At 38.0% G+C, this 9,675-nt stretch overlaps 2 long non-coding RNA genes across 2 annotated transcripts; both read right to left on the bottom strand.

Moving 5' to 3' along the window:
* Positions 1-557: 557 nt before the first annotated feature.
* On the bottom strand, positions 558-2,422 carry LOC124059480. Its single transcript, XR_006843396.1, has 2 exons — positions 2,330-2,422; positions 558-1,252 (listed from the first exon to the last, which is right to left on the bottom strand). It is a non-coding gene; the product is annotated as an uncharacterized LOC124059480 (long non-coding RNA).
* A 2,341-nt stretch (positions 2,423-4,763) lies between these two features.
* LOC124059835 lies at positions 4,764-8,162 on the bottom strand. The gene is made up of 2 exons (XR_006843448.1): positions 7,673-8,162; positions 4,764-5,769 (listed from the first exon to the last, which is right to left on the bottom strand). It is a non-coding gene; the product is annotated as an uncharacterized LOC124059835 (long non-coding RNA).
* Positions 8,163-9,675: the final 1,513 nt, after the last annotated feature.

Raw genomic sequence — 9,675 nt, 5'->3', positions numbered from 1 at the left:
AACCTTTTAAAAACAGATATTCTACTGAACAACAATTTTTTTCACGAAATGTTGAGAAAATGTCGCAGTTTCCTGAGCATATTTTAGACTAAAGGACAAACTGTGTGTAGTTTAGTGCGTGTATGTGTGTGTGCTACTGCTACCATCTGTGTCTCATTATTGCCCAGCCACCTTTCAGATCAGAGACGAACTCCCATCTGGCTGGCTGTGTATCAGACACTTTATCACTCTGCACTCTCAGATAGAAACACAATCTACAGCCAGACGTTCTCTAGATTAAATGGATCGATGAGTACTTTATCATGTTATGCAACTTCAGGACTCATCACAGTTCTAGTAGATTAACATGACAGCGTTGATAAATCAGTGCTTTTAAATATAGACTAAAAAAATTGTCTCTTTATTCCCTCTCTTGATAATGCACAGCTCATAAACAATTAGCAACTGAAATATGCAGTGCTAAAACCATTTTAGCACTAACCAAAACACCACGGTATGCAGGTATCTCAGTACAATGTCTTTGCATTAAAATATCAGTATTTTAGCTGTCAAGAAAGTATGTGTTGATTTGTCATCCATTTATTGTTTTCCATATTCCACAGCCTTTTCGGTGCTTTTACATGGGTGTCAGCATCAGAAAATGAAAGTAGAAAGTTAAGAAGAGCAGATCCACTAAGACATGATCAGACCTGTGCCACATAAAAGCTAAAAAGCATTTTCTGCACACAGTGTTTATGCTCAGCTTGTAAAATGGGCTAATCTTTAAAATGACTAGAATGACTGAGTCAGTGAGTCAGCCTTTACTGGAAAACACACACACACACTGTGCTATCAAGGCACACTCACTCTCAGACTGTGTGTCTCTATCTTTGTTTTGTTTCCTTACACCCACATACTGTAGGGAGCAGTTGTTGCTGCAGATCTTGTGGTCGTTGAGTAATTTTTGAAAATCTGGCACATTCCAATGTTCAACATAGTCTCTTCCTGGATCATGTCATGGATCTTGTCAGTGATCTCCTGCGTGGTGAGAGGCCTTCTACGATTAGGGTCATCTTCCAGAGCCTCTCTGCCACACTCGACAGCCTCCTTTGTCACCACGCTGTAAGAGGCTGCACTGTCCTCTGGTGTCACCACCACGTCCTTGTGGACCTCCTTGGGTGATAGGCCCTCGAGAACAAGGTAGCAAATGACTGCAGGAAGGCCAATGTTGTTCATTTTCTCAGATGGTGCTGTCTTGCAATTTTGCAATTACCTGAAACAGAAATACCACAAAAGCTGTTAACTTCAAACTTTTTTGCGTAATAACGCAAAGAGTTGAGTTGCCGAAAAGAAAGCTGTATAATTCATATACTTCCACTCTGGGCCACAAACATCATTAATTATAATCACACATATTCTAGCTAAGTCACTTGGCCACCTACTTTCTTCTCAGTTAATCCTGCAAATAAATAAAATTTGAAATTTTAGACTCAATCTTTTCCAGGATGAATCAAATTATTTCATTATGTGTGTTTGTGCGTATGTGTGTAAGGGGTGATTATACTTCAGAATATATTTTTTCTTGAATTTTACTACAGTGAATGACAAGTTCAGCCCTGTAGTTTACTTTAGTTGGAAACTTCTCCAAAACCCTGTATTATATTCTGTTTCTTCTCTTACTTCTACTGCCAACATTTTGAAATTATTTTTCCGGTCTGTGTCACAACCTAATGAGTAAAGTTAGAGAAAGATCCTGTTTATTTTAAGAAAAGCCAACAGCGTTGGTCTGAGAAGGGAAATAAACTCTGGTTTCCAGCATGGTGTACGACACACATATGAACCACACACCCCTGCTTTTCACCTTTAAGATCACACACTACTTTCTGTACTGAGAATACATGTTGGCCATGGATGTAAATTTCATGCTGCAGAACTGTTGGATATGTGTATAATTCCTCAGAAGACTTGCATGGTTCAACTTTGGCAGCACAACCAGCACCCCCACACTGAGCAATTCTGTTTGACAGTTCCCAATTGTAAGACCTTAAAAACCAAAATAAATAACTCATACTGAGCCACTGAACAGTAAACGTTTCCTGACAGTGAAAGCAGCTCGATGCTGATCTTCAAATAGCGAACATATATACACCTATATATACATGTACACTCATATGCAAAGATACACAGGCCAGAAGAAAATGCAGAAACAAGACAAAACAACTACCACCCTTTGCTTCCTGGATTTAGGAGCTTAATAGAATTGCCACAATGCGCAGCTGAATTTGGCAGGACACAGAAATAATACATTGTAGACAATACAATGTAGATTATGTTGTGAGGCCAGTTTTACCTGACCAGTTCAGCTCCTGGTCTTCGCTACTGCACAGACTTCATTTGCCTCTCAGACTGTTAAGGTGACAATGGCCTGCTAAGGTAAAAGTGCCAGGCTGCAAAAAAAAACTTCACATCATTATTTCCATCTGCCCTCCTCACACCATATATAGACATCTTTGTGCCTGTGTGCAGCTGTTCGATAAAAACACTGTGGTCTGTGCGCACGTGTGTGTGTGTGTGTGTGTGTGGTATGTGTAATTACCTAAAGCCACAAATCGCAATGCCTCAATGACTTTTGCAATCTGTACAGTATAGGACACCCTCTGTGTTTGATGCAACAATCTGGAGGACAGCAAACCAGACAGGATTATCAGAACACATAAGCATGATGACAAAAGCATACAGATATCTGATGGGGTACAAATCTCATGGAACAAAACACTCGGTCTTTTAAAGATAGCCAAATGATCCGTTTATTGTACCATTCAAGAATGTGTTAAACTGTATTTAATGCATTACAGAAAAAAAGAAATGTCAGCCAAAGATAAATGTTACATTATTGGTCAATAACGTTTAACGTAGCCTTCATTCGTCATGTAATTTCTTATCTTTCACAGCAAACAACATATTTCAGCTTTAAGTTTGCTCACTGGTGTTTTCCAAAACTTTGGCAGACACAGCAATAAATTCTATCTTAATTCTGGTGAAGTGATTCAGGGTAACATCTTGTTTATGTCAGATTAGCCAGCTGGGTCAGACAGCTCTGCTCTCAGGACTAAGGAGTTAAAACATGTCAAATCATTTAACCACAACAGCTGTTGCTTAATCCTTCACTGTATGTGTTTATTAGTCGTTATTTCCTACCTTCTGTCCTTTCCTGGTCTAAGACATATGATACATTAAATGTACTGCCAAAGAAGAAAGTTATCACTTTTCAAAGAAAATATAGCCACTATATGAAATGTGCCTTGTTTGGACTTTAACATCTGTGCAGCCTTGAATGTAGGCCAACACTTGCTGACAAATGATACCTTGAGTGTTTTCCAGAGATGACTTCTCATATCTTCTGAAGATTAGATTCTGTACGATCCTCTCCTCAAGGGCATCGGTGACAGGATATCTGTTGTCTGAAACTTGCTGGTGTTCTCCTTCCCTCTCTGAGGCTGGTCACAGTAACCACTCAGCTGCCATATTTGACATTTGATCCACTTTAATGATAAAGTCATTCCATTTTGTACAAAAAGAAAAATCAGGTAAAAAAAAAAAAAAAAATAGACAAATTGTTGTGACTTAGATTAAACATTTCAATATTAAGAAAAGAAGAAGAATCAGTCAGTGTTCAATAATATGGGAGATTCTCGTTGTGTTTGTGTGTGTGTGTGTGTGTTTGTTTGTGTGCAGCACAATTCTGTCTGTGTGTGCAAGAATTCATTCATCTGCCTGTATTTTGAGGATCTCTCATCTCCCCAGAGACAGCCATTCCTGGCAGGACTACAGATGGACTGTCTGGGATAGCCTGAAGTGCTAACAGCCAAAACACACACACACACACACAAACTGAGTATATCACTCACTTAAACCTTATGAAGCTCACAGGTGGAAATAAAATCACAGATATTACCCAGAACTGTTTATTGACAAGAAAGAAAGAAAAAATATTCTCTACCGCAGCTTCTGTGACGATTCAGTCTATCAGTGTGCAAATAATTAATTCCATCAGTTCATCAAGAGAGGCATCAGTCCATGAGAAGATCCAACTGCAGAAATCCTAGTTTTATCCCAAGATATTTTGAATGTCTCCTCTCCTCAAAACATACATTTCATTTTATAGTGATGAACATATCAGTGGTTAGTGAAAATACATTAAAACTGACATAAAGTTCATTAAGTGATTTATCAGCATCACTGACAAGCATCCAGACGCAATTGTTTTGTTTGACTCACAGTATTTCCATATCTGCTTGTGTTTTCTTATTTACATTTAAAGTTTCTTTCCACATGTATGTTGTCCAAGTGCTGAGTGTTTTTCTTCCATAAAGAATGATGACATTATGATTCTATTGTCTGTGTAATGGAGCAGCAATCGTATTGGCTGAAACAGTAAAGCCTGTGATCAGCATTGCTGCCATTTCAGTAATTAACATTAAGTCAGCATCGAGATGAAGACTCTGAACTCATTATTTCACTTATACAAAGTAAAATACCAGTTAAATGATTGTAATGTAATGTGACAACTATTAGCACTAATTGCTCATCGTTCTGTCTCGTTAAGTTCCCCTTCACTCCTCTGCAGAAGGAGTAAAGTGAACATTTATTTTGTAATGTGCAAGCAAAACTGCTGTACCTCTGCCTGATCTTCGCAACTAATGTCTTAGAAATGTTACTGAAGTGGTGCCATATACAGTATTTAGTGTGACAAACATTCACAAACAAACCTGATGTGACAGACAAACGTTCTTATTCATTTAATGAGATATATTACAGAAGACCAAATGTCATACGGTAGAAAGGTCCACCTTTACAAAATGTCCTTTGAAGATTAGGAAGTTCATGATTCATGACATGACTGAAAATACAGAAAGAAAGAAATTCCTCAAATAAAACTTAAAGCTAGAGAGATAGAGATAGAGAAAAAATAAACAATCTAAAGCACATATAAACACATATATTAATTCAAAAAAGAGTTTAACGTATTTTACCAAGTGCAAATGACCGAGAGGTATTTGTGAGGATGCAAACAGTTTACTCCATCGAGGAGGACAGTTGAAGAAAAGAGAGAAATATGCTAGTAGCCATGCACGTCAAGTGAGGTACACACAATGCAGTACTGCTGAGATACTATAGTTTTACAGTGGTGGCATGTCAACATTTAACATTGCTCCTCCTCCTGCTGATCATCATGCTGTTTCTGTGTCATATTGTCTGTCTGACACTGTACAGCGTCCACAGTGAAGTACAAATACATTGTCCGGTGCTCATCAAGTTATGACATTTGAAACAAACAGGCAAGGGTTTATTTCACGGTTGTACTGGTTTGTTTTCTCAAAAATAAGAGGCATGCTTTGCATTTAGTGTTGTGTCACAGTTTGAATGTCTTATCTGTACAACAGTATCTGTCTTCTAGTCTTTGTAGTCCCAGAATCTTCCACTATAGCCAGTTGAACTTCTTTAATGTCTTATCCAGACAGTGACATATTTTTGTGGAATATGTGGATGTGAAGGGATCTTCAGACTGTTCCTTATCATCCAAGTTTTTGAATGAGAAATGTTCAAGACTTCAGAGAAGTTGTTTGGAGTTTTTACTTGTTGGTGTAGCACACGATCATCTTGATAGTTTATCTGCAAAGACTGCAGGTTTCCAGGTTTCCTGTTTCCTTAGAATCTCAGGTTGTTTTGCTGTCACCTCCTCCAAGCTGCTGTTTGTTGTTATTCTACGAAGATCCATGTTGTGGATCTCTATGAAGACAAAAAACATGAAGAAAAAAGTTTCAGTACATTTCTTAAGTTAAAACTTTTGTCATCATACTTTCATCCAGCTGAGGCTGTCCAACTTCAGTCTTTCTTTTGGACATTGTATATGTTTTATGTTATCAGGAGTTCTCTCAGTTTCTAACTATGTCTTATCAGAAATATATAAATGTAACAAATATAATTCTGACCCACAGGTTGAGAATACACTATTACAGTATAGCTAAATGATGAGCTACATAAATGTCCAGTGAGGAAAATGGTGAGAAAAGAAGAAAGGAGAATGACATGATGGAAGAATAGATGAAAAACTGGACAAGAATGTGTATGTGCATTGAATGTGTGTGTGTGTGTGTGTGTGTGGGTGTGTGTGTGTACAGAGGAGGATTTCACAATGTGCACTTCACGGTCTGGTGCCTCACATGCATGAAAGGAGGGATGTGTGAGATGACAGAGAAAGAGATGAGGGGGACAGAACAGAGGGGGCAACGTGACGCAATAAAGGAACAGATCACAGTGAATTTCGTGCAACACAAATTGAACTTTTTAAATCAAAATAATGACTGGATATGCTTTATTCCATAACTGATAAGGACTTAATGAAGATATAAATTGTATTCATCAAAGAAGGCAAAAATAAACTGAAACTGGAAAAAAAAAACTGCTTACAGTGTTAACACAACAAACTGATCCAGGCCGAAGCTGTTAGACAAACTGATGCATTCAGGGTCCTGCACTCTGAGTGGAGTACAGAAGACACTCCCTGCTGCTCAGTTCCTCTGTCAGTTCAGTTTGTTGGATCATGTAGTCGTGCTATACTGCCATCTTGGGTTCATATCCAGTGTGAAGTTATTTTAGTTTTCTACTTTCAGCACTATGGGAGCCTATTAAGTCAATATATCTTACACACATAGCAAAAAGGTTCACTTCTATAATTATTACTGTGTACTTTAAAGAGCTTTTTACTGTTTAAATTATTCATTAAGCAATGTCAAAATCTATATAACCCAGATTACACAAATTCTGCTGCTCTGCATTCTACTGTTTATTTATTTATTTGTTAAACTATAGCTTTTGAGAACAACACAAGCATTTTTTTGACATTTCTACCGCACACTTTAAAGCATGTTTGTCTCCTTAAGTTACTTTCAGTGACTCGAATTCATGGATTAAAAAATAAATAAAAATCTTCCCCCAAGGGAGGGTGATTTCTTAGCTGATTTAAAGCAGAAAGGCCCTTGATGACTAAGGTTTGCTGCAGACTTTGTTCATCATTTTCAGTGAGTGATGTTACACTGAGGCTGCTTTTTAGACAAGAAAAACAAAAAAAATAAATAAATAAAAAAGAGAAGAACAAGTGAAAGAAATGTGATCATGAAAACAACATCCAAAAGTGTATTGTATTAAGTAGTATTTCAAAATTTAGATCAAAAATAGAGCATATAGAAGGGTGGAATCAGCTCTTACATTGACGGTTTTCTTCTATTTTAACATTTAAACAGTATAAAACAGTATAAATCAGCCATTAAATGTGTAGTATAATTTGCATTCAAAATAGATTTGGTCAGAAAAGAAAAATAATTTAAGTCTAAACTCTAAACTTCTAAAGTCTAAGGTCTAAACTTCCATTTAGTTGAAGTACATCTATTTTTAAAGAGGACTTTATTCAAACCAAAAGCATGAATGACCATTCAAAGGTACATAACATAGTTCTCTGGGTCATCTGACTGCACCAAATCAAGTTTGTGTGGCAGACGATTCCACAGTTTTGACCGGTGGTGTACGTGATTAGGTCAGTCAAGCACAAGAATGCACTAAACTTTGTTTAGATCTCCTCACTGAGGTGGCCTACATTAGGCTGCTGCAACACATCAGTAACTGCAATACTCACCTGTGTGGTTGAGTCACTGGGGTTATTAGGTTGATAACCGGTGTTGGACAGTGGGACGGAGACGTTATCCTTCACTTCCGGAGAGCGTCTGTGCAGGCAGGTCTTTCCAGCCATAACGTGGCAGGAATAACTGCTTGGTTCAAAGGTGTTGTAGATCATCTTGTCCACAATAACAGATGAGCACTCATGATTATGTCCTTTCCTCTCTGTGGAGTCCACTGAGTCAGTCCCAAAAGCTGGACTTTACTAAGTACAAACACATTGATGGTATCTAATTGGCATCTAACTGCAGGTGATGGTGAACAATAAACATCTGAGCCCCAATCGCCCAAGCAAAGACAATCAGACACTGTGTGGAAGGTAATTACTGTGAACATGTACTGTATGGTTGCTATTAGTGGTCATGAAGTGGTGATGACTAACTTTTCTGTTGTTTCTGTTGCTCCTTTAATTTGTGTTTTAATCCCACAATGCGTTAAATAAAATGTGTTCTTTGTTGTTTGTTAGAGTTTAGAAAGGGAGAAGAGAAAATATCCCATTTGCTTGATGTAAAAAAAAAAAACCTTATAATAACCATATAATGCAAATAATGAGTGTCAGTTGGCATTAATGATGCTCAGACTGTCTTTTCTTTCTTTTGCACCTGTGCCCTTTACTCTTCTTGCCTCATTGATTTTTCTCTTGTCATGTACTCACGTGTCCTTTCTGATTCTCTACTATTAATGGTCTTCTATCTGTCAAACATCGTCCTCCTTACATCACGTTTTTGCTCTCTTGTCTTGCTTCCTTTGTCCCCTCCAACCCAATATCTCTCCTCTCCACTCATTTCCCACTCTTCCTTGTCTGTTATCTCAAGTACTCATGGCCGAAATGAAAATGAAAATGAAAATTTCCTGCCTCATTATCTGTACTCTCTCTTCTACATCTCCTCTTTTAACTTTATGTGTCACTCATTGCCACTCTCAGATGACTAATGTTACAAGTTCTTTATCTATCTGCTCCTTTAGACTCTATCTTTGTCTCCAATGGCTGGAGTTATTCTGTTTGCAGAAGTCATCTTCTAATAAAGTCAACCACAGCGATACAATCCACTCTGACTGCTCTAATAGCTGTCGGGGGCACACTTCCCTCTGGGATATTGAGCAAGGAAGGGATAAAGGAAAAACCGGATACTAAGCTCGAGAGGCATATTAGAGCTCATTAGAGCTCAACTGTGCTGAGCGCAGACAGGAAGATGAGGCAGTTCACAGGCTGGATCGCAACTGAGAGAGGGTGAGATGCATGTCCAAGCACATGCATATATATAAAGACATACATGCAATGGAAGACACTAGATGCATGATTCCATTCTGACTAGGCTGGGTTAAATCTATGTGATGCAGGGAATGACCTTGATAAGTCATCTGAGACAGCATGGTAGCATGAAGAATGGGTTAAGTGCATCTAAAAGTACCACTACTGACTAGATTAGTTTGAAAGAATGTCATTTACAGTTAATGCACAATTGCCCGATGATGTCCTCTGCGTCATATGTCCCCTCTGTCCTTATCGGCACAATGAAATGATTTGTCAGTGCCTCTTAAACAGCTGCAATCAAGCTGCAAAAATAAAACTCTTTTCTGTCAACAAAATGACAAAATGTCAACACTGTGGCTTCAGTTAAAGAGAGTTAAGATTCTGGTTATCTGGTCCAGTTTTACTTTTTGGTGCAGTTTCTCATCAACAATGTTTTTGGACACAGCAGAACTTAATTGTTTTGCACCAAATAAGGGTATGGTTATGATTAAAGATTCTTCTGCTACATTTCGCTTTATTAAGTTTCTTTAAATTACTTTCTGATCTCCCCTGACCTGATCTACTGTCATCTTTCTAATTCTGTATCTCTGTGATATCTGCATTGTCTTCTCCCATCCCTGCCTCCTCCCTATCAGCTTTATGAGATTTCATCTCCTCACTAACAATCTTTGAGCGATTTGAAGGGAGCTGAAAGTGGATGGCAGTAT

Source organism: Scatophagus argus, chromosome 5 (assembly GCF_020382885.2).
Source record: "Scatophagus argus isolate fScaArg1 chromosome 5, fScaArg1.pri, whole genome shotgun sequence".
NCBI classification, from domain to species: Eukaryota; Metazoa; Chordata; class Actinopteri; family Scatophagidae; genus Scatophagus; species Scatophagus argus.
The sequence above is the reverse complement of the archived record's forward strand: the minus strand, read 5'-3'. Positions and strand labels throughout refer to the sequence as shown.